We start from the raw sequence: 25469 nt of genomic DNA on the forward strand, positions 1-25469 counted from the left end.
TGGTGCTCACTCAGATCCCAACTGCTCTTTGTGGGTCTGAGGTCTCCTGTGGGAGAGCGACTTTGGATACCAAATTACAAACGGTTCTGCCTAAATCAAGGTCCCCAACTTGTGAGAGTTTGGGACATCATCTCTACGTGGGAGGAGGAGAAACATCTTGCCGGTGACCATCCTTCGTGGTTTATCTTCACCCAGCCAGAATGGAGCGGCAATACATGAGGAAGAGGCCTTTCTCCAAGGCCCGAGGTAAGGGTGGGAGGAAAATTCAGTCTGTGCGATGGGTGCTGGGCAGCAAGGGGTTTGATTCACCCCGGAAACAAGGACCACAAGGGATCATCGAGGCTTTCCCCTGAAAAAACTTCCTGTCAATTAGTAAACAGTAAGAAATTATAGTGTGAATAAATAAATGAAGGAATAAATAAGTGAGTGAAGTATAGAATTCTACTGTCATCTGAGGGGCTTCCATAACAGTAGCAGACAAGTCAGATTTGTGAACTCTCCTGCTTTGTTAGTGGAAAGAACGCAGGTGGGCAACTGGGGCAGTGGGTATAGAACCAGGGAGAAGGGTGGTTACAGAGACTTGTACTTAATTTTTTCAAGAGAATGAATTAATATATCATGCGAATTAAAAAAATATATCAAATTTATCAGGAGGTTTTGGGAGTGGGTGGTGTGATGGAGCACAGTACGACACATTCATTCAGAGTTCCCAGTCAATGTAAGCTGCCACAGTCCTCAGCCTGGACTCAGGCGGAAGAAGGTCCAGGAAGGCCCTGCCCCTCTAGCTCTAGGGATTTCCCTTCTCCTCCAAGGTCTCCTGACCATCTTTACCTAAGGGTTTAACATTTCTTCTAGGTAAAGACAGCTATAGTATAGATTGTTTTTTTTTTTCTCCTGTAATTGCAAAGTTTTATTTTTTTAAATTGTGTTGAAAATATACATAAAACATAACTGAATGATTTCTAATGTATGAGTCAGTGATACTCATTACATTCTTCAAGTCGTGTAACCATTCTCAATATCCTTCTCCAAACTTTTCTACAACCATTAACACAACCTCAATGCCCCAGTGGAAAAACTTCCCCTTCCCCCTGCCCACACCTGGCAACGACCAATAATCCTTGCTTTCTATATATTTGCTTATTTCATGTAAGTCAGATCGTACAGTATTTGCCCTATACTTAGGGCAAATACTAACTTATTCCATTTAGCATGATGTTTTCAAAGTCTAGCAGGAAAGAATTTTAAAATTCCAACTATAGCTAACCTCAGTTTCTGCTATCATTCTTAGTTATCCATTCTTTCTCCGACTAGTCTGCCCCCCCTTTGTCTTCTTGGTTGCTGCCCCATTCTGCCCTTCAGTGGCTGAGCCCTGCTTTCTGCCCCCTCCTTGATCTCTGTATCCTTCTAACCAACTGCTGGCATGTTCCATCTCTGAATCTTGTCTCTCTCTCGAGCTTTCCCTCCATCCAACGCACCCGACCGAGCTCCATCTCTTTCTGCATCCTGAACTCTGCAGTCCTTCCCACAGATTCAGAAACATACACAGACCTTTAGGTTGACACAGACAACCCACTGAGACACACACAGCGGAGGAGGCTGTGTGTTCTCCATCTGAAGTTCTCGCATCAAGGTTCTCAGATACGGCCATCTCTTTCTGCCTCACTTCATCTACTAAGGACTGGGCTTCTATTCTGAGAAAAACAATTTTCATCTTCTACTGTGGCTGGGTTAAGAAGGGTGCAAGGAAGAGGTACACATGTAAGAATCATAACTAAATATACACATTCTTCTCTTTACGTATAACTCCTCTATAAAAAGCCTTTCAGTAAAAAGAGGATGAAAAGAGGTGACCATTGCTCTGGAGTGTTTACCCTCCAAATTTACTAAGAATATCACCCGCATACAAAACATCAAGTCACACATTTATTATGAAGCTTCATGGGAATGAGGTCATTTCTAAGTTCCAAAGGAACAAATTCATTGGAATTCAATAAATGTGGAATTAAAGAAAAATAACTTCTTAAAAAATGAACTACCATAAACAGTGCCACTTTACAATGGAGACTTTGTCTTCCACAGCAGTGCCCCCAAAGGGTGGTGGGTCTCTGGGGAAGAAGAAAGAAAGCATGGGGTCTGCAGAGGTGGAGGATGTGGTGATGGAGAGGCCTCCAGGGGTCCCTATGACCAAAGCTTTGGGGTCACAGGTGAGAATAAGGACCCTGAAAGCTCAAGGAAATTAACTCTCTATTCTCAGAGGTCTCTATCCAAGAGGAAAATGCACAACAGTCAACAACATCCCATGAAAAAAGTCGAAGCTCCAGGCCCAGGAAGATTCCAAAACAATCTGAGAACTCTTTTCTGTCATCTTTCACGGAGCAGACCTCTCACTCCTCCAGCTACGGGGCTGCCCCAGGAAAGCCATGGGTCAGGTGTGCATATTTCACCAAGGTGCGCACGGTCAAGGGGGTGGCGGTCACCTGGCAGACCAAAACCTCCTTTGCCCCCGTGGGCAAGATGCCCCAGGTATTTGAAGCCGAGCTCTCTGAGGAGAGCACCATCGGCTCTGCCCCAAGTCTGGCCAATACTGAGTCCCTGGTCAGCAACCTGGAGCCCTGGCAGGAAGGGCCCCAGACCTGTACCCAGGAGCCCACCGACCAAGGGGAGGAGCATGGGGAGAGACCCCGCGCAACCACCCCGGAGTGGCTGGTGACCCGTAAGCACGGCTTCCGCTGCGTGGCCTGCTGCCGCGTGTTCGAGTCCCGGGAGGCCCTGGTTGCGCACGCGGAGCATGGTGTGACTCAGGGCTTCAGCTGCCGGGTCTTCTTTGAAGAGCTGCTGGAGAGGCAGCTGCCACGCTCAGTGCAGCGCAGGCCCAGACGCTGCCACCAGCTGGCCAGGCGTTGCCTGATGGCCGCCAAGAAGAGGGAGGTGAGGGAGAAGAGAGCGGTCTGCAGACGCCTGGAGGAGCAGCTGGAGAAGCAGAGAGAAGAACTGAAGAGGCTGAGGCACCAGCTGGACAGGCTGCAGAGGCAGGAGACCAGGCTGCAGAAGGCGCAGGTGCACCACCGAGGCCAGAGGGGGAAGCGCCTGAAGACGAGCTAGCACCCCGGGACTAGGAGGAGCAGGGCCTTTGGGCTGAAAACGTGGGCCCTTCAGGAGAGACCTCCATTCAGGTTCGTTTAACCCAGCTCCCCTGGAAGATCATACCGTCCTTCCCCCTGTGACCCCAACCCTCCCAACCCAAGTGCACAGAGAACTCCAGCCCTAAGGGGGATCTGGATGGAAGAAGTCCCAGATAGCTGACCGCAGACACCAGGTCCCCTCAGAGGCTCCCCTGGCCCAGGAGAGGACAGGACAGGCCTCATCTGGGTGGTGAGATCTTGGGACCCTAAGGATGAGCGCAGCATAAATAGGGAAAGGGAAATGGGATTTCGGGGGACTTGGGAGGATTGGGGGGGGGCCCTGCTGAGGTGTGATGGTGAAGGGGGTGTCACTGAGTTCTTTGGAGGAGAAGGAATCAGAGAGATGGCAGGCTGTTGGGAAACATGTCTGCAGGTGAGCAGTGGACATAAAGCCCTAAACAAACAACTCTGGGTCCCTTCCCAGCAGTATAGAGGCAGAGAAAGAGGCAGGGCCTGGTAGGAGGAGAGGAGGGCAGGTTGAAGGAAAATGAACTCACCCCAGCCATGTCTTCTGGTCTCCTAGGGTGAATTTGGGTTTATGATTGGGATGCATCCTTTTTGCCACATTAGGGGAATGTAAGTGGGAGGTGGTGTAGAAAAATCCCCCTGGGTGTTAACCATTTCTGGATAAGAGTTGATCCAGGGCTTGCAGGATATTTCCTGTAGAGCATGTCCTAGGGGAAGGGGTAGAGCTTTGGAACTTTTTCTTCTCCTAAATCAAGCTGTACATTCCGGTTCTTGACATGTCAAACAAACATGCTAATTTTTTTTTTGTTTTCCTGTGGTCAATCTGACCTGTCCCGAGGTCAAAGAACTGGAAGAAAAAGGCCCTCTGAGGTGAAAGAACCAAAAGAGAGGACAGGCTTCAAACCCAGGGAGAAGAGCGAGAACACAGGTGATCAGAGGTAATGGTGGGAAGGGGCAGATTCAGGCCCAGACTCAACAGTGGACAACAAAGCCGCAGTCTCAGTCACAACATCAAATCCCAAGTCTGGGGAAGCCCTGGACATGACAGGGGTGTATCCATCTCTCTAGGAAATGAGACCACAAGTATCACAGGGAACCCCCCAGGGGCAGAGGAATGGAGGGCAGGGCCTCTAGGATGGGCATCTCTGTCCACAGTCTGTCCTGTGTGTATTCCTCAGAGTGACAGAGACGGCTCCTGCGAGGCAGAGGGTCACAGGCAGAAAAGAACCAAGGTGTTCAGACCAGGTAAATTCTGCAGTCTCCTAAGAATCCAAAACGAAAACTCAGAGATTCTCAGAGGTATCAGGGTGGGAGGGGTTGGTATTCCCAGGCTGGGGAGAGGCTGGCTGGGGAGGTGCTGCTTTCTGAAATCTTTTCATCAACATCTTTCTTCTTAAAAGCTACCTTCCCAGTTGATGTCCTCTATGATCTATGCTGAGACCTGAATGGGGCCTAAAATGCACAAAGGTGGGTTATCCAGTGGGGCTAGGCAGGGAGGAGGTGGAAGCAGCATATCCAGGAAAGAGAATCTTCTAGAGGCGCATGAGTTACCTAGTGAATTGCACATGGCGTCCAGCCTTCTACATTTAGCTGTAGACGTGTGCTTGCAAGACGTGTTTGAGGGGTAACTCTACTGACTTCCCAAAATTATTTTTGGTCATTTCCAGTTATAGAGACCAGAGGAACTCACTGGCTCCAAGAACAACAAGAAATCCACTGGATCTGATTATTACTTTCTGCGGTGTGCTCTCCTGCCAGTGATTCAAATCTTTTGTCTGTCATTCTGGAGAATTTTCACCTATTTTAAACATCTAACAAAACACGTTAAAATATACATATATCTATGATGTTTATGAATTTCCAAAGCTCTGAAATTGTTTTTTATCACATTTGCAAGATCACAGATTTGTATGACAAAAAAATTAATGTCAGGGTCCCACCCTCATATGTAATTTGGTCCTGCTCCCCCAGGGTATCCAATGTTAATAGACACATGTGTAACCTTCCCTACACCTCTCTGCAGGGACACATATACACAGTCACAGGTACACAGGTATATCTGCTGGGGTGTTTACTTTTATGAAAGCCTGGTCACACTCCACCCACATTGCTCTCGCCCCTTATTTCACTTGATATTCTACCTTGATTCTCTGTAAGTCATTAGATATGGCACTGACACTATATTTTTTGATCTTTTAACTTACATGAATAATTTAAATAGATGATATCAATTCAGTACACTTTATCTGGACTTTTACATGTTCTTGTCAGAAGCTATCAAGTCAGTTCTGACTCACAGTGGCCCTTTGCACCACAGAACAAAACACCACCCGGTCATGTGCAATCCTAATAATCTTTGCTATATTTGAGCACACTGTTGCAGCCACTGTATCAATCTCATTGAGGGTCTTCCTCTTTTTCACTGGACCTCTCCTTTACCAAGCATGATGTCCTTTTCCAGGGACTGGTCCCTCCCTCTTGATAACATGGCCAAAGCCATCCTTGCTTCTAAGGAATATTCTGGCTTTCTCCCTTTAAGACAGATTTGTTCGTCCATACATAACACTACTAAAATGGAAACATTATCATCCATGTTTTTTAAGTCCACTCTTCCTGCGTGTTCTACCTCTCCTCCCCCTGTTCTTTCCTGCAAGTGAATCCAAGATAATTCAGGTTAACAATGTGGTAAGTAGTCTCTCTTATCCTTGCTTAAACAAGGACACAGACTTATACACACTCATAAACATAAACAGGTATTCAAGCATATTCAAACAATTGATATTGTTTAACCCAGATGTGCTCATTTTATATACACTTCTCTGCACCTAGATTTTTTTAGTAATACTTCAATAATACCTCACAGATATTTTTCCCACTCAACTACTACAACTCATTTATTGATGATGTAGCTTTACCATAAGTTATCTATCATTCAACTATCAATGTACAGTCAATGTTTGGTCAACACTAATAATAACTATCCGTTGTGTACTACAGGATCTGTTTCTGTGCAATAGACTCCATAGAGTGAGATTTCCAGCTCAAAGTATGTTTTAAAAGTACAGAGCCATGGCCATGTCTTTCCCCTAGAGGCTGTCCTAAAGCACCCTTCCAGCCATGTCTCAGGGTATCCTTCTCCCCACAGCCCAGCCAGTCATAGATGGTGTTGATTTTTAAATTGTGCCAGTTTCACTGGGACTTTGATATTTTCTTAACTACCAGTGTTTTTGAGCAACTTGGACTATGTTTATTGGGCATGTGGATTTCCTGTGAACGATCTTTTTGAATTCACTGCTCATTTTTCAAGTGCTTAACTTTTATCCTTCTGTGTAAAATGGAAATTGTTATTAAGTCTTGTCATCTCCATTTCACATGATTTTCCAAATCTATCATTTGTGTATCACATTTTTGCAAGCTTTGTCCCCCAGAACGGTCACTTGAGTCAGCACCGTTTATTAAATAAATATAATTTTCTCAAAATACCGCCTTTATATCAATGGTTATTGTGACTTCTTAGCAGATTTTGTTTCATTGGTCGACTTGTCAGTTTCTATGCTATGTAATATCAATTTGTTCTGTTACCTGAAGATGTAGACACCTGTCAGTATCCTGCTTTTTCATGTTTTTCTTCTCTATACCTTTTAAAGCAGCCGTAGTGTTGCAGTGATTAAGTGCTCATCTGCTAATCCAAAGAAGGTTTGGCAGGTCGAACCCACCAGGGGGCACTGAGGGGAAAGACCTGTTGTTCTGCTCCCATAATGATCACAGCCTAGAAAACCCTATGGGGCAGTGAAATGGGATCACTATGAGTCAGAAATGGACTCCAAGTCTCCTAACACCAGCAACATCCTCTGCTATCTACTGTACTATTTGTAGCATATGATCACTGTATACAATTCAAAAACAACTATCTTAATATTCCGACTGGAAATACATTCCACTTATATATTAGTTTTAGGGACCTCCATTTGATTGACAAGACTTCTCATTTGAAAATATGGCATATTTTTTGCATACATTCAGGTTTCATTTTATGTATTTTAGTACATTAGTTTTCATCATAGAGGTCCTTTGATGCTCTGGTCAAAACAATGTTTTCCTAAATATTTTACAGTTTTGAACACAGTTTGATCCAGTCAAGTAGTAGGGGAAAGAGAACGGTCTGCCCTTCTCACCCTTGCCAATTTGAGACCCTCGTGTCTATACTGGAGACAAACCATTGATTTTGATGTATTCGTCTTTTATTCAGGTATGCAATTATATCATCATTATTTGAAAAATCTCTTATTATACTAGTTATTTAAATTTTCTAGTTTATTCCTTCACCTGAAAACTATGTTGAGTGATGCCAAAATTTTTGTCTAGTTCCAAATTTATCAGAATGAGTTGAATATTAATTTTCCATTTATCTCACACCTGCTAAGTTTGGGGAGAATCTATTATGCCCCAATAGATAACTACTACTCTGACCTGCTGACCATTATTGGAATCACACACAACTTGTTTCTGACAGTTAAGTACTTCCACCTGGCCTCTGTGGAGCTGGGATCCCATGATTTGCATTGCTACTAGGCAGCCCAGCTCCCACTAACAACCTGAGCCTATAGACGATTGTTGCTGTTAGTTGTCATCAAGTCATTTCTGACTCATGACCACCCCATGTGGGCATAGTAGAACTAACAGTTCAATAGTGTTTTTAAGGCTTTCATCCTTTAGTAGTTGATGGCCAGGACTGTCTTCCAAGGACCCTCTGAGTATGTTCAAACTGCCAGACTTTCAGATAATAGTCAAGCACTTAACTGTTTGTGGCGTCCAGGGACTCCCTACAAAGTATACATATTGGTAAGCTCTATGTTGCTGGTGCTCCCCTCATCTCCGCATTCCTTATTCTTTTGATGAAATGGGTATCCTTCAGGACCTCCAAGAAATGGTCTTATAGAAGACTAACTCAGACATGCCCACATATTGGAGGCTTTTAATCCCTCTTCCAACATCTGACCTAGCAGGTCTGGCATTTCCATTTCAGAGAATGTGGGCCATTGCCTTTTCTAAGCTTCCAAAAGCAATCTCACAGCATATTAAACCCATTTCCAGAACCCTTGCTACGGCAATAAATCCTTGTCAACAAACTATCCTTGACCCAACTTTATATTAAACTCCCCTTGACTCAGCACCTTCAGCACCCACTCCTCAGCACACCCCCGTCCTGCTCACACAAGGCAGCCAGGTCTTGCAGCTCCTTCAGTGTACAGTCCCTCCCCCCTCCAACCACAACAGCACTGCCCCCGGTGGCTATGCTGGTATCTGACAACTAAGTATCTGGACAAATGCATGGGACACTATCTCAGGACTCTGCAAAGGAAAGTGTTGAAGGTGGATGGGGGCGGGGTGGAACCAGAACATAAAGTATGAACATTCCAGAGGCTGAAATTAAATGAGCCCAAATCTCACAGCTGCACGCCCGTTGTGGACAGAAACAGCCCCGAGAGAAGCCCTCTCTCATATAAATGGGATAGAAGGTCCGTAAAGGAGAGAGACAAGCAGCTGGGCAGGTGGGCACACGCCTGAAACTCTGGCAGAGGAGAATCCTTCTCTCTGACCAGAGTATGGAAGAACCAAATATTGTAGAGAAAGCTCCATTACATTTTCTCTCTCTCTGCTGTTAACTGGCACCTAGTCAATTCTGCCTCAAAGGGTGAGACTTTTCAAAAGCAGATCACCAGGCTTGTCTTCTGAGGCGCTTCTTGACACGTTCAAAGTGCCAGCCTTTTGGCTGGTTGTCCAGTGCTTTGGCCCCATAGGCAGAACCAGTCACTGATGTGCACAACAGAATGAGGAGATTAAAGCCCCAGCATTCCTGCCAGTGGGCCAGGAAAGCACTCCTTCTGAACTCAGAGAGCAGAAGAGAAAGAGGAGGCTGTGCAAGAAAGAGATTCTGCAGACTTGCTATGAACTCCTGGTTCACCCCCCAGGTGCGTATCCATTGCCCTGACCCTAAGAAGCATTATCAAATCCTTTAAGACCTGCACTATGGGTTAGAATGCCATCGAGGTTCCATACTGAGCAGCGCTCACATAGATTAGACCTAAATACACCTGCAAAGCCTTCAAAAATTGAACTAACATTTGAACCATAGAATACAGAAGATGGGACAGAACTTGGAGCCTGAACATAACTGGGTCAATTGACTGCTAAAAACAAAAAATTTCTCCATAAAATTTAAGCAGGACTTGTACTCTCAAAATCATAAGAAACAGATTTTAAAATGCTATTCTAATCCAAGAAAGAACAGGGACACTTTTTAAATAAATGGAAAGATAATAGGTGCTATTTGCAAATGAAAATTTTACATGTTAAAAGTACAATCGTAGAAATCAAAAATTCAGTTGATATTTTCACAATAGCAGAATGGTGATGACAGAGAAAAAAACTAAATACTTGAAATAGATCAGTAGAAAATATCCATTCTGCAAACAGAGAGGAAAATATGGAAAAAAATGGACAGTGCCTCAAGAACTAGACAAAAAGCTTATTTATTGGAACTCCAGAAGAAGTGGACAAAACGTGTGGTGAAGAAAATAGTATTTGAAAAAATACTGGCTGAACACTTTCCAAATGTGGTGAAAGACATAAACTTACAGATTCAAGAAGTTCAGCAAACCACAGCAAGTTAAATAATTCCATGCCCCAATACCGAATTTTCACAAAAATATTCTGCGGGTTATGGGTTTTTTGCCAACCCAGTGGGCCTTACCCCACATCCCAAGTATATTTGTAAGTACATTACTCTAATTTTTTTTTTTTTTTTTAACAGCAGCATGTAAAAACAAAAAAAACAGTATACTGTACTCACAGACATACCCGGGAGGGGAAAAACAGTTGACACACATATATATATATAGAACATGGGTTACTTGCATAAAAATACCATACATCATAATCAACTGCAGAATAACAAAGGTCAAGAAAATACTCAGGAAGGAGGTAGAGAGAAAACAACACATTTCACCTGAGAAAAATAATTTGAATGACTCTGTATTCACTATCAGAAGCCATGGAAGCCAAAAAAAAAAGATTGTGAAACATCATTTTTTCAACCCTGAAAGATGGAAATATTAACCCAGAATTCTATGTCCAATCATTACCTTCAGGAGTAAAGCACAAGTAATGCCATTCTTAGGGGAAAGAAAACTGAGAGAATTCATCACCACCAGACTTCTAAGTGAAACACTAAAGGAAGTACTTCAGGTGGTAGACTTGGAATTTCAGTTGTATTTATGGAAAGCAGAAAACGTGGAAACTATGTGGATAAATATACTATGTCAACACTGTAGTTACTGCACAACATGGCGCTGAACAAGCCTCTTTGGAAAGTTTTTCCAGTCTCTTGGAAACGCTTGGAAATACATCCTGGCAAATCATTATTAGAGAATGGAATTAATTTTGACAATACCTGAGATATGTCTGTAGTCAAGTCTAGTGAATAAACTGGAAAATAAATTTACTGACTGAAACTAAGGTGTGGTAACAAAACATGAGCCTCAGTTCCCGTGTGGCCATGAGCTGGCTCTGAAGGCCAACCTTCCCCAGAGAGGCAGTTCAAGCACATGGGGGGCAACGACTTCCTGTTGATATTGCTAGGTGCCATCGAGTGGGTTTCTGAGTCATTGTGGCCCAGTGTAAAAGGAGAACTTCCCCGATAGGGTTTCCTGGTTTGTAATCTTAACGTAAGCAGTTCGCCAGGTCTTTACTCCTTAGAGCCTTTTGGTGGGTTCAAAAAACTAACCTTCGGTTAACAGCCGAGTGCTCAAACTTGGCACCACCTGGGATCCTTGGAGCAATGGCAGCACCACAGAATTTGGTAGAAACCTTCCCATAGGCCTTCTCTGAGAGGTAACCCCTTACTTAAGGACCAAGTTTAGGTTTTATATATACTCATTCTACATAAAGTCTAGATAAGAACTACAGTGCTTCCTTGAGCGGAGAACATTGTATATGCCCTCCATAAACAAAATGTGTCAAGGGCAAAGTTTAATATTAAACGAAGGCATTTCCCGTCAGTCCTTACCTGAGAAGGTCTTCGTGAGAATTTCCTGAGACTCTTGGAAAAGGACTTAGTAGACACTGCTTTCTTTTTACCTCTTCGCTCCTGAACAGAAACCTCTGCTAAGAGGTCATGCGTAAAGCTCCAAATGCCTCTTCTTATCCTGAATGTAAGCCGTGTAATAAGACCAGGAACTAGGCATTCAGCTGGGTGAAGAAACCCAGGAGTACTTCCTGCCTTCAACACCTTCCAGTTCCAGAGAAATCCTGTTACAAGTCACTAGATCAGCCCAGGAGCTGGAAGACTGAAATTCCTGGTCCTCTGACAAGTGGGAAGGGCAGGGTGGGGTTAGGCAGAGCCTCCTTGACCATCACTTGCCCCAAGAGGCTCTGGAGGCTGCTTCATGTTATAAGTCAAAGGCCCTTCCAGGCCAGGCACATAAGAGCAGGGGAAGACTTTGTCCATTGAAAGAAAAGATGTGCACAGGAGTGGCAGCTTTTAGGGCACTCAGCATTGGTCAGCTTTGCGACTTCAGGACATCCTGGCCCATGGTCGCCTTCATGACTGGGCCTTTATAGCCTCTTCACCTCTCCGTCCTTCCCAGTTTTCTCCCAGCACCATGAGCTGTGGCTTCTGCTAGTTTCAATGATTTCAGTATTTCAGTAGCTCCTCACCCCACTCAGGGGAGGCAGTTTTGCAGACTGCAGGACACAAATCCACACTGCTGTTTACATGTCCTTCAGCAGAAACACTTCCGAGGGTACAAGTTGGCCTCAGAGATTCTGAGACCCAGGCAGAGAGAAGCCCAGGGGGAGGGTCACTGGCTTCAGGAAGTGTCAGCACTCTCAAGGGTCATGTCCCTGGTGTCATGCCCAACTACAGGAAAAACGAAGTGGGCTCTGAGGCTCCTTGTGTTGACCGTCCAGTACACAGGCCCTGGAAGCCTTGGAAGGATTCTGTCTTAGTCTAACCCAGCACTGGGGAAATCCTCACAGGGTAACAGCAGTGATATGCCTGGGGATCTTTATTCTAAAAGTCTCAAAGCAGTTGATAGAGTCTTGTGAGGTAGGAGATGAGAAAGCTTGGGACCACCGAGAGAGAGTGGCAAAAGAAGGAAGACTTTATCACTCCCTCTGTTCAAGTTTTTTTTTTTTTAATTCCAACTGGGGCTCCAAACAGGTCTTTGTTGTTAAAGTTGTATTTTTCTGTGTTAATTTATGATCCTTAACTCAAATCTAGAGTTTCGAGCTCATTTTGATAATTCCTCTTTAGTCTGTGGAGACAGGAGTCTGCCTTCAGCCAGTGGTGAGAGTGGAAGAAATAAAGTCCCTGGTCCAGACTGGGGCAGGCTCTGCTGCTTCGCAAACTAGGGGTGTGGTCCCTGAAGAGCCCTTCTGAGGACAGCACAGGAGGGGCGTCCCGCCTGGAGAAAGGGCAGAGGGGGGTGGGGGATTGCTGTGTGAGCAGTGTGGCCTCTGTGGCTTCGCCTTCTCCTCCTGGAAGTGCAACCTGGGGCCCTTCACGTGCGGAGCCAGAGTCCTAGAGTGACCACAACTCTCCCACCCTTTCTGGGTCACCCTCTGGACCCAAGTCCCCATACGCCTCCTCTGCCCTACTATCCCAGCATAAGCACTGTGACTGGGCTCAGGGGTGTACCCTGGGACTTGACATCGGTAGCTCACAGGTCCCCCTAGTTCTGGTGGGACCTGTGAGCCTAGCGGATCTGAGTTCAGGGCAAGGCTGGGTGGGCTGGGACTCTCGCGAAAGGCTCCTGCAGCCAGCTCCTTCCTGATGCACGTGAGATTGTGGTGGGGCATTGTGGTGGGGCAGCCTCCGACCTGGCACCTCCCCTGGGCATCCCTCTCCACACAGCCCTGCCCAGTTCCCTCCCCCCTCCCGCAACCGCCCAACCACCTCCTCCTGCCTCCTAGTTCTAGAGGACTGCTCTTTTGATGCCCATTTGCAACTAGCACCCCATGGCCCTGCACGGAGTCAATCCAGCTAATGACCTCAACCTTAAGTGCACAACTTTGAAACTGCTAGATAGGTGGGAAATGAACAAAAAAAAAAAAAAAAAAGGAGAAACACTTAACAACAGTTACAAAAAAGTTATATGGGACTATATTCTCACATCATGGACTCAAAGATGCTGGGTTGTATTTTTGTTTGCAAACAAGTCTTAGATAAGGGAATTGCTGCCAGGAATAGATGTAGAGTCTGACTTTGGAAAAATGAGGGAAAATCTGGGATTGATTAATTGACGTGGATGAGACTGAAAATCGTGATAACAACATAACATTTAAAGATGAAATCCTAGCAGCCTAGAACATGCAGTGGAAATTTTTCTAAGTAGCACCAGAAAAGACCTTTAATCACTACACAAAATGGGTCAGTAGTTCAAGATCTCCCTAAGAAAATAGGAGGCCGAGACCACTTTCATTCAGGTTGCAGCAAACAGGAAAGAAACAGAGCATTTTAATCTTGTGCAAAGTCAGAAAAGAAGAGAAAAAGATGAGATGCTCCTCTACTTCATCCCTAAGGCTAGTTTAATATTGACACCAAATTAGACAAGGATCGTAGAAGAAGAGTTACAGGGCAAGCACACCAAGTAACTGAGATGCAAAAACCTACATAAAATACTGGCAAAGGAAATCCAGCAAAGTATAAACCAGGTAATACGCCATCATCAAGGGGGGTTATCGTCAGCATGCAAGCTTGAGTGAACATTAAAGATTGAATAATTTAATTCACCATAAGCATAGATGGAAGAAGAAAAGACATGCTCACCTCAAGAGATGGGGACAAAGCAGTTGATAAAATCCAATCACACTGAGAGATAAGGACTCTGAGCAATCATGGACCAGAAAAGGAGTTCCTTAAGTTGGAAAAATACAACTGGCATGATAGTTCATGGGAAAATGTGGGACATTCTCTTTAAAATTAATTAGCATTAAAATAAGGATGCTTTCCCAATTTGAAGACTGGCGTCTGGCGTCTTAAACATTAGAAAGCAGCCATCTTAGGTGCATCCATTGGTCTCAACCCACCTGGATCAAAGGAGGATGAAGAACACCAAGGACACGAGGTGATTACGAGCCCAAGAGACAGAAAGGGCCACGTGAATCAGCTACTACATCATCCTGAGACCAGAAGAACTAGATGGTGCCCGGCTACTACCAATGACTGCCCTGACAGGGAACACAACAGAGAAACCCTAAGGGAGCAGGAGAACAGTGGGATGCAGACCCCAAATTCTCATAAATTCATACTTAATGGTCTTACTGAGACTGGAAGGATCCCGGTGGTCATGGCCCCCAGACCTTCCGTTGCCCCAGGAAAGGAACCATTCCCGAAGCCAACTCTTCAGACATGGATTGGACTGGATAATGGGTTGGAGAGGGATGCTGGTGAGGAGTGAGCTTCTTGGATCAGGTGGACACTTGAGACTATGTTGGCATCTCCTGCCTGGAAGGGAGATGAGCGGGTGGAGGGGGTTTAGAAGCTGGCGAAAAGGACACGAAAAGAGAGAGTGGAGGGAGAGAGCAGGCTGCCTCATTCGGGGGAGAGTAATTGGGAGTGTGTAGCAAGGTGTATACGCGTTTTTGTGTGAGAGACTGACTTGATTTGAAAACTTTCACTTAAAGCACACACAAAAATATTAAAAAAATAAGGATGCTTTCTATCATAATTTATATTAAATATTTAACACTGGAGGCCCAAGCTAGAACAAAATGACAACAAAAAGAAGGAAAAGCTGCAACTGCTATTACTCATAGATTACAGAAATGCCTCCACAGAAAAATTTACAAACCATTGAAATTAATGCTAGTCAATCATAAATATAAACTAAAAAATAAACTGCATTTCTATGCATCAGCATCAAGCCGACTCTGTTGTAGCTCTTAGTGAAGGCAGAGGACACTGATAGGGAAATAGCAGGATTCAGGTGGGCTAGACAAGGAGGGGAGAACGCTATTTTACACCAGGCTTCATGGATAACCATGGGTATGTGTTAGTCATCTAGGGCTGCCATAAGAAAAAAATAACACAATTGGGTGGCTTTAAAGAACAGATATTTATTTTCTCACAGTTCGGGAGGCTAGAAGTAGGAATTCAGGGCATGGCTCGTGTCTACCTCAGCTTCTAGCAGCTTCCAGCCACCCTTTGCGTTCCTGGCCTTGTAGATTATCTTCCCCTTTGTCTGTCTCCCTCTTCCCCTGTTTGTGTCTGTGTCTATTCTGTTCTTTTTGTAACTCAGAAGGGATTAGGTTTAGGACTCACCCTACACTGGTATGGCCTCATTACAATAATTTTAAAAATCCCCTATTTCCAAATCAGGTCACATTTATAGGTACAGTAGTTAGGATTTCAACGTACCTTTGGGGTTACACAATTCAGTCCATATAGTACCCTCACCAGATATTCTAGGCTGAGAGTACAAATATGAGCAGCTGAGAGTTCTACTTTTTGTCTATATTAGTTGGCTATCACTTGTCTGAGTCCACCCATATAAACTTTGGAGCAACTTATTATGAAGGACCAGGCCAACCTTTATTAGCCATGTCCATTATGTGGAAAAACGCACACATTCCCATCACTGAAGCCCTGAGAAATTCATCGATAAGGGTGGAATGGGGTTGGGACCAAGAATTGTTTCATGGCGTTGATAACATGGCATAGCTGTTAGACATCTACGTGGAGATGTCAGGTAATAATACTGACAGCTAACACTTACTGGTGCCAGGACTCTTGTGAGGGCTTCTCCTCTCTTAAGATACTTGCTCTGCATGATACCCATGTGAGGAATGTATCATTATAAGGCACATTTTACAGATGAAGAACTCGGTACAGAGAGTTACGCTGACATTTGAATAGAAGTCATGAACCAGGAGGAGTTGAAATGGATGGAGGTGTAAACATCACATCCTCAGCTACAGACAGACAGCAACCGACTCACTGAGGCATCCTAGAGAGAGGGTGTCAACAGAGAGAGAGGACTAAGCACTGAGCCTGAGGGCACTCTGACATCTAGAAGCCGGACAGATGAACGGCAGCCGACAAAGCTCTCTGAAGTCCAGTGTGGTTCCTGCAGCATGGTCTGTCCTTTCTCTGGACTGCATTTTACCAGTCCCCCTCCCACCCGCACTGGGTGTCCCCTTCACAATGGCAGGGACAATGTGTACTTTCACCACTGCGTCCACATGATGTAGACTATTCCTGGCACGTGGAATCTTTATCTGAAATTCCACAGCAAATCTCTAGAGGCTCATGTTCTCATAGCTTCTGTCGCCTCTGCAGCCCTTGCTTCTGTCTGTCCGTCTGCTGGGCTGCACCACACGGAACCAGTTATGAAATTCAAGCCCATCTTACACTCGACAAGGTCCTACTCACACAAAATTTGTATTAGCTTAAAAGAAAAGGTGTGTAGATAAGATACACAAGGGATTTAATTGCAGAAAACAAACCTTAAAATGAAATGGCTGGGAATGGTGGCCTCCCTTTGTAAAAAGGCATCTCTGTACAGACTACGGGAAAATGCAGTGAAGATATGGGTCATGGGAAAAGGAGCGTTTGTAGCAATCTGGTAATCACTCAGACCACCTGTAAAAATGTTTTCATCCTTTTTCTCATACCTTACACAAAACAAAATTCCAGATGGATAGAATATTTAAAATTAAAATATGCAACCATAAAAATTTTAGAAGTTTTTATTTTCTTTTTATTGATAAAAGAGAAAGACTTTTTAAAAATCCCAAAATATGAAGGCTAAAACTGTTAAGATCTATAGATCTTTGGCATATCAAAAAGTATATGAAGGGAGTAAAAATACAGGCAAAAAGCTGAAAAAAAGTTTGCAGGCTAAGGATTTGAATAGAGATTTCTCAAAAGCAGATACAGAAACTCTCAACAAGCACAGGAAAAGAAGCGTAACCTCATTAGTCATCAGGGAAATGCAAATCTAAACTAAAGTGCACTATTATTTCAAAAGCAGTAAGATGGCTAAACTCAACAGGATGGACAACAAGTGTCGGCGACGATGTGGAGAAGCTGGAATACCGCTGGTGGAAATGTAAAATGATCCAATTGTTTCAGAAAATGGTTTGGCAATTCTGCAGAAAGTTAAACAGAGAATTCACATACAACACTGCAGTTGCACTCCTAGGTCTGCACCCGGAGAATCAAAAGCATGTTCACATACAAACTCACACAGAGTATTCCTAGTAGTGTTATTCATAACAGCCAAACTGTGGAGAGAACCCAAATGTCATGACCTGATAGACAGGATGTGGTATATTCATAGACTGGAATATTACTCAGCCACAAAAAGGCACCAAGTACTGATACATGCCACAACACGGACGAACCTTGAGAACATTACGCTAAATGAAAGAAGCCAAACAGAAATGACCGCATCATGTATGATTCCATTTACATGAAATGTCCAGAACAAACCAACACAGACAGAAGTAGATTAGTGGTTGCTACGGCTTGGAGGAAAGGAGTAATGAGGATGACTGTTAATACGCCTTTATTAACAAGGGCCTTTATTTACGGGGCACTGAAAATATTCTGAAGCTAGACAGTGGTGACTGTTGTGCCAAGTCTGCCCATATACTAAAAGCCACGGTATTGTGCATATTTTCAAAGGCAGTGTTACGGCAGGTGAATTGTATCTCAATAGAAATATTCGTGATTCCTAAAAGACTAACTTTTCAATTCACATATAGAACCTATAAATCAGTAGGGAAAAAACAATCCAATTTTAAAATGTCTCCCTCCAAAGCAAAGGGAAGGGGGTACATTCCATCCGTACAGCTTATTTTTTTATCTCTTCATTATTCAAGTTCTATTCTCATCTTATGTAACTCTAAATTATACAAATAATTGTCTCCATTTTCCTTATCCCTGTTTTCACTATTTAACTAAATAAAGACAGCAACACAGTGTTTTTTATACAAACCCACCCACATTCACTCAAATCATTTTTTAGCACTTCTTAGGCACCAGGTACCAGGATACTCTGACAAACACAACAGACAAGTTCCTGCCTGCATGGGCCTTCTATTTTTGTGAAGCAGGCAGATCATAAACCAGCCAACCAGCTCTTAATGTAACCTAACATTAAGGAGGGAAACGTAATTTTGGAGCTATCTCAAGCTGTTGTCTCTCTCACAAACATTTCTCCGAATCTAGTGAAAAGTAAACACCTCGAAGGAACTCCGTGGGGCCAATAAATGTGAAAAAGCCATTACATTTCAGTTTTGTTTTGTTACTTTCACCTGGTACTTTGTCATCATTTTTTAATAACACGATTATGGAGCTGACATCAAACTCTCACCACCCGCCTGAAAGAAAAAACCAAACCTGTAGCCATCTAGTCAATTCTGACTCAGAGACCCTATACGACAGAGTAGAACTGCCCCATAGGGTTTCCAGGGAGCAGCTGGTGTTAGGACACAATACCCTCTTACAAGAATCTGAAAGCTGTTCACTGTGGATGTGCGAGGGACTCAGTAACACTTGCAGAGATTTCCACATGGGTGGGGTGCTCTAGTGTGAGCATCGGGGGAATGGACCCCATGTGCACTTTGCAGCCTTCTGCAGATTATGACACAACAAACATTCACTCTTCATCGTCCTACATCTTGGAAGAGAACAGAGGGAATTGTTAGGCAGGACCCTTCAAAAACGCAGGGCAAGAAATTTTATTGCAACATTAAATGGAAAATAAAGTCTTTCTACATTTTTCCTCCTTCCCTACCTCATTTCAAGGAGATAGCTGGAGTCACGGTGTTGAAGCCCTGAAACTTCAAGACTCTGAAGAGTCTGTGGTAAAAGCCTCAGCTCACTGGGGTGATCACACTGAGTGAACTGGAGCCCAGGGGAAGAGTGACAGTCAGATAGTAGGGTCCTAGACATTGGGAGGAGTAGGAGCTCCTTCTTGATAGTGCCCTGGAGTAGGTTACAGCACCTCAAAGGCTGATGCAGGCACATAAGTAGACAAACCCTGTTATGCTGTTGACAGACCCACCAAGGTTCTCATGCTCCAGCTGAGAATGGAAACAGCAGACCGAATGCTTCTAGAGAGATCACCCACATAGGCTGAGGCAACGGGCGTGTTGAAGGTCTTCTCCAAGCACTGGTCCTTCATTAGACCCTGGGAATTATTGCATATCTGGAGGAGGGAGTACCCTAAAAGTAAGTGAGGTTAAAAACTCCCCTCAATTTTGTAAGCAGGTAGTTCTGAGCCTCAATTCATTTTATTTTTTAAAAAATCATGCTTTTATTCATACATGATTTTGTGCAGACTCGCACATAAAATTCGTATTACTAATTCATGCATTAAGTCAACAAAGATTTCCTGTATAAACAGCTACATGTCAGACCCTAGGCCAGATGCTCTTGGTGATGAAATGACTTAGAGAAGTTGCCTCACTGCCTGGTAAGAGAAACGGCCAAGTTAACAGGTGTATCAGTCACGTATTGCTGTGTAACAAATGACTCCAAAATATAGTGTCTTAAAAAAACAACCATTTACTAAGCTCACAATTTTTCAGGTTGTCACTTTGGGGTTCTTCTGATCTGGCCCAGCCACAGTGGCTCGCAGCAGGGCTTATTCATCTGTCTACAATTTGCTTCCAGGTCACCTGCGAGCCAGTTTGCCTAAAATCAACTCAGTGAAACCGCTGGATCCTCTTTCCAATGGTCCCTCATCATTCAGCAGGCTGGCCTGGGGTCACTCCCACAGGTTCTCAGGGTTTAAGAGCAACAAAGGGGCAAGACTCAATGCAAAATCTTTTCAATTCTCTCCTTCTATCATCTCTGCTACTATTTCAATGGCTGAAGCAACCGTAAGGTCGGCCTTCAACAGGTAGAAGAAGACTCCTACTGCTAATGAAAGGTGTTCTGGAGTCTCATAGAAGGCATGGGCACAGAGAGGGGAAGAATGTGTAGTAAATGCAATTGTGTTTTATGCTGTGGTAAAGGGTTTCCTGGGTACAATGGAGTACAGAGCAAGAAGTGGACTCATCTACCAGGAGAAGATTCAGGGAAGACTACAACCAGGAAGTGATGCCTGAACCAAGTTGGGAATATGACTGAATAGTTAAGGGATGAAAAAAGGCCGAGCATCCAGGAAGCCCCAGGTATTTTCCACAGGCTTCAGTAAAAGGGGAAGGATGGCTTGATGAGAAAAGTCTGAGGAAATAGGGTAAAAGCACTGGGGGATTTGTTACTTTTGTGAACAGGCACAGATTATCTTTTGTTCTATTGTTTCCCTACCATTCCTGCCTCTTCTGTCCTTTGGGGTCACACAAAACAAGCCCCTACCATCCCCATGTTCGAACTTTTATTTTCCTTGGAGAAGTCTCCTCCTTCCTCATCACCACCCCAACCTTCTTAATTTCTTCCTGAAATGGTCTCCCCATTTGCTGGTTTCTCTTCTAAATGGCCTCCTAAACAAAAACAGAGTCTGTCATGGGATTTCCCCAAGTCAACTCCCAAACTTCCCATTCTGGCTGACCACAAAATTCCTGAGTCTTAGGGCTTTTCGGTAAGTCATAAACCTCATCTGTTCCAATGGGGTCAGTTTTCTTCACCTCCACGCTTCACCAGGGAGAGTAGGCCAGCAGATGGGAAGGGAGAGAACATTTCCTAGTCAGAGAGCAGAGCCTGTGTGAAGACTCAGAGGCTAAGGAGACCTAAGAGGGGCTCAGAGTGGACATTTTATAACCAGAGCTGGAGAGACATGATTCCAACAGAGTCAAATGAGAGGATTGGGAGAAAGCAGCTGCCCATGATACTGTTATCATTCCCTGTGCTCTCTTTACCCACCAAGGGATAGTAACCCCTTACATGGCACCGAAAAGTTTCAATTCATTTTTAGTATCTAATCTCCTTCTTCCCACATTGGCACTAGCACTTCTCAAGCGCCTACCTGACAGTTTCATGTTTTTCTGGTTGCCGTGTTTAGCTTCAAACTGGGCCCATGGAACTCAGCACTGTCAGCAATGATGTCACACAGGATTACGGAAGCCTTGGTGCTAACTCAGATCTCAGCTGCATTTTGAAAAGGGTGCCAACCTCAGGTCTTGTGGGAGAGAAACTGTAGCTACTGAATCAAGGAAATTCAGGGGCAAGGCAGAGTCCCCAGGTTATTAAAGCTTCCTGCTGGGAGAAGGGATAAAGGTCCCTCAGACCATTATGTTTGGACATCTTCACCCAAGCAGGATGAAACAGTGACACACGAGGAAAAGGCCTTTCTCTAAGACTCCAGATAAAGGTGAGGAAAAGTTGTCCCAGACTGATGAGTGCTACAGAACAAAAGGTCTGACTTCCAGCAGAAAAGAGAGCCATGGTAGGACAAGATGAAGGATTTGGGATGAATGGATAAGGTCATAAGGAAGATTCTCCTGAGAAAGCACATTCTGTCATTTAGTAGATAATTAACCAAAGTTTATTTTGTCAATAAGAAATGTAGGAATAAATGAGGGATGAAATGAAAGAATTCAATTGTAAGTTTGAGAGCTTTCCAGAATAGCTGCAGAAAAGGCACTCTTTTGTTCTGGATCTGAACATGGTGGAAAGGAAGGAAGCCAGTGGGCAACTGGGGCAGAGAGTATAGGATGGTGGAAAGGGTGGGTTGCAAGAAGCGTACGTCATTATTATATTTTCTAATGAGATGGAATTAATATACCATGTGAAGAACTAAGGAAATTTCTCAGGAGGTTCTGGGAGTGGTAGGTTGAAGAGGCCAGAACCCACATCATTGAGGGCAGAAGAAGGGCTGTAGACTCCTTCCTAGATCCAGGAACTCCCCTTCCCCTCCTGTGTCTCCTGCCCACCTCCCTCAAGAGCCTAACAACCCCTAACCACAAAGATGGCTACAGGATAGAATTTTTTATTTTCCTACTTTTCTCAACCTGAGCTTCATCTAGGATCAGTCATCTATCACTCTTTTCAGGGCAGTTTTGTTGCCCTCCCCACTACTATTACCTCTGCTGTCCTCCTCCACCCAGTGCTGCCCTCCACTGGCCCTGCTTCCTGCTGCTTGCTTCCTGCTTTTCTGACTGGCCTCTAATACCCTTTGAGAGATCCCCCACCCCATCTTCTGTCTGTCACTGGAGCTTACACTCCCCTCCCAAACTCCTTCTCTTTCTTCCTTAACTCGCCAATCCTTCCCTCAAACTCAGAAAAAAACTGACCCTTCAGCTGACATATACAAGCCCCGCTCGCCCACACAGGAGGCATGGTTGTGATTCAGCTACTACGGTTTGTGCCATCAGGCTCTCAAATACGGACATCTGTTTCTGCCTCACGCTGAAGGACATGGTAATGGGCTTCTGTTCAGAGAAAGGCAATTTTAATCTCCTGGTGTAGGCTAGTTAAGGGTACGAGGAGAAGTTTTAAATCACACAGAAAAGTACAAATTACGCTGTCTCTTTAAGTATAATTCCTTCTGTGAAAATCCTTCCCTTAAAAGGAGGATGAAAACAAGTTACAAAGAGGAGACCGATTCTCCTGTTTCAATGTTTACACTCTAAATTTACTAAAAAAAATAACTTTCATAGAAAACAGTTTTTAGAGAAACCATGTATTATCATGAAGGTGCAGAGGATGAGGTAACTTCCATATTCCACAGGAGCAAATTCACTTCCATCCAACAAACGCAAAAAAAAAAAATTTTTTTTTAATGTGGCGATCCTCTGTTTATATTATAAACTATCACAGGATAAACCTTCGGCTGCTAACTAAAAGGTTTGGCAGTTGGAATCCACCAGCCGCTCCTTGGAAACCCTAAGGGGAGTTCTACTCTGTCCTATAGGGTTGCTATGAATTGGAATCTACTAAAAGAAAACTGGGAGTTTTATTTTTAAATCAATGTATTATAATTTTTGGAAAAACGATAGACTTTCGCTATAAGGTAGTACCATCACTGAAATTTTCTGGAGGAGACTTTATTGCCCAGAGTAAATTCCCTAAAGTATGGTCTGTGCCTGGGGAAGAAGAAAGAAACCATGGGGACTGTGGAAGTGGAGGATGGTGGTGATGGAGAGGCCTCCAGGGATCCCTAGACCAGAGACTTAGGTCACAGTTGAGACACCAGAGCCCAGAGGGCTCATGTAAATTAACTCTCCATTATTGCAAGTCCCAACCCAAGAGGAAAGTGTCACTCAGGGTAGAACATGAGAACAAAAAGCCCAAGTTCCAAGCCCAGGAGGATTCCCCAAGTATCAGCGAGGCCTTTTGCATCAGCTTCCACTAGGCAGAATTCTCACTCATCAAATTACTCCAGAGATCCATAGGTCAAGTATGAGTATTCTACCCAAGTGTGTAAGGTCAAGGGGTTAGCCATGGTCTGGCAGACCAGACCAAAACATCTCACACCCCTGTGGGCAAAAGGCCCCTGGTCTTGAGGCTGAGTTTTTGAAGAAAGTGAGTGCCATCAGGTCTGCCCTCAGTCTAACCAACACTGAGTTCCTGGTCAGCATCCTGGAGTCCTGGCAAGAAGAGCCAGGCACCTCCGGGAGCATCTGGAGGAGGAGACAGGGGCTGAAGAGGCTACCACACCTACTGGTGCTGCTACACATGTCGGAGACCTGGCTGCAGAGGGTGCAGGCATGGCCTCAAGGTCAAAGGAGAAAGCGCCTGAAGACGTGCTAGGACTCTTAGACTGAGAGGAGCAGGATGTCTGGACTGCAAAATACGCACCCTTCAGGGAAGAACTTCATTCAGGCTTCTTAAACCCACCTCACCTGGAAGATCCACTCTTTTAGCCTTGTGCCCCTTCCATGACCCCTCAAGTACATGGAGAGATCCAGCCCTAGAGCACCAGGGTGGAAGAAGCCCCAGGATAGCTGTCCAAAGACATGAGGTCCACTCCAAAGCTCCCCCCGCCAAGGAGAGAAGAGGACAAGACTCACCTGCAGATGAGGTCTCAGGGCCCTGAGAATGAGCACAATGTTTGTAAGGAAAGAGAAATGGGATTTCAGTGGGACATGGAAGTCTGAGAAAGAGCCTCTGCAAAGATAGCTCTAAGGGAGGTGTGATTGTGAAGGTGGGCTGGTCACTGAGTTCTTTGTAGTACAAGGTACCAGACAGAAGCCAGACTCTGGAGGGAACCTGCCTGCCGGTGAGCAGTGGGCTTAAAACCCTAAACCAATGAGAATCGAATCCCTTCCCAGCAGCTTCTGCACAGATCAGTGATGTTTGCTTGGTCTTTCTCTTTTCTGTGGTCTAACCTGATCTGTCCTGAGATCAGAGAGTTGGAATAGAAAAGCCTGACTGAAATGAAATGAGCAAAGAGAAGACAAGGCCTCCTAAATCTGGTGAAGACAGAACACAGATAACCAAAGGTGAGGATGGGAAGAAACAGATTGAGTTCCAAGTCCCATCCACAGTATCCCAGGGCCTGGGAATCACTGGAAGTGCCAGAGGTGTGTACTCCCTGGGAGATGTGACCCCAAGTGTCAGAGGAAGCCCTACGGAGCAAGGAAGGAAGGGCAGGGACTCTAGGATGGGCACTTCCATACAGGCTGCCCATGTGAATTTCTCAGAGTGATCGTGACAGATCCTGAGAGGGACAGTTTGAGGCAAAGGAAAGTAAGTTTTCTGAAGAGGGGTGAATTCCACAGTCTCCTGATAATGAAACAGAAATCCCGTCCTGCTCAGAGGTACTGAGTAGGAGGGATTGTGAATTCCCATCCTGCACAGAGGCTGGCTGGGAAGTTCGACTGTCTAAAGACAATGTGGCCAAAGTCTTTTTTATCTTTCAAAGATATATCTTCAACTTCCTGCAAATTCAATCCTGGAAAAAAGCCTAGAATATACAAGTGTGGGTTTTTCAGGAGAGCAACAAGGGGAGAAGGTGATAGTGGCATATCAGAGAAGGAGAACAACAGTCTAATAGTCCCTGTGTTACTTAATGAATCACACATGGTGTCCAGCATTCTTCCTTATCTGTAGACATGTAAATGCAGTAGATGTTTTAGCAATAACCGAATTAATCCTCACAGAATTCTTTTTGGCCATTTCCAGGTACAGAGACCAGAAGAAGTCATTAGTTACAAGAGCAAGCAATAATTCGCTGGTCTGAATTTTGTTCAATATCTGTGTTTGCCCTTCATAGATTGATAAAAGTCTCTGAATCTGGCATTGAAGACAGTGTTTTCTCTATTGTTATGGATTGAATAGTGTCCCCCAAAATGTGTGCCAACCTGGCCAGACCATGATTCCCAGTATTGTGTGGTTGTCCTGCATTTTGTGATCTGATG

At 44.5% G+C, this 25469-nt stretch overlaps 1 protein-coding gene across 1 annotated transcript in view; it reads right to left on the reverse strand.

Annotated features, from left to right (window-relative positions):
* LOC135230009 (protein FAM170B-like) overlaps positions 1-11910 on the reverse strand; it is a 304835-nt gene extending 292925 nt beyond the window's left edge. The window contains exon 1 of the transcript XR_010320640.1: positions 11221-11910. The gene's annotated coding sequence lies outside the window, so the exon portion shown is untranslated. The remainder of the gene's footprint in view (positions 1-11220) is intronic.
* Positions 11911-25469: the final 13559 nt, after the last annotated feature.

Source organism: Loxodonta africana, unplaced genomic scaffold (genome assembly GCF_030014295.1).
Source record: "Loxodonta africana isolate mLoxAfr1 unplaced genomic scaffold, mLoxAfr1.hap2 scaffold_69, whole genome shotgun sequence".
Lineage (NCBI taxonomy): Eukaryota > Metazoa > Chordata > Mammalia > Proboscidea > Elephantidae > Loxodonta > Loxodonta africana.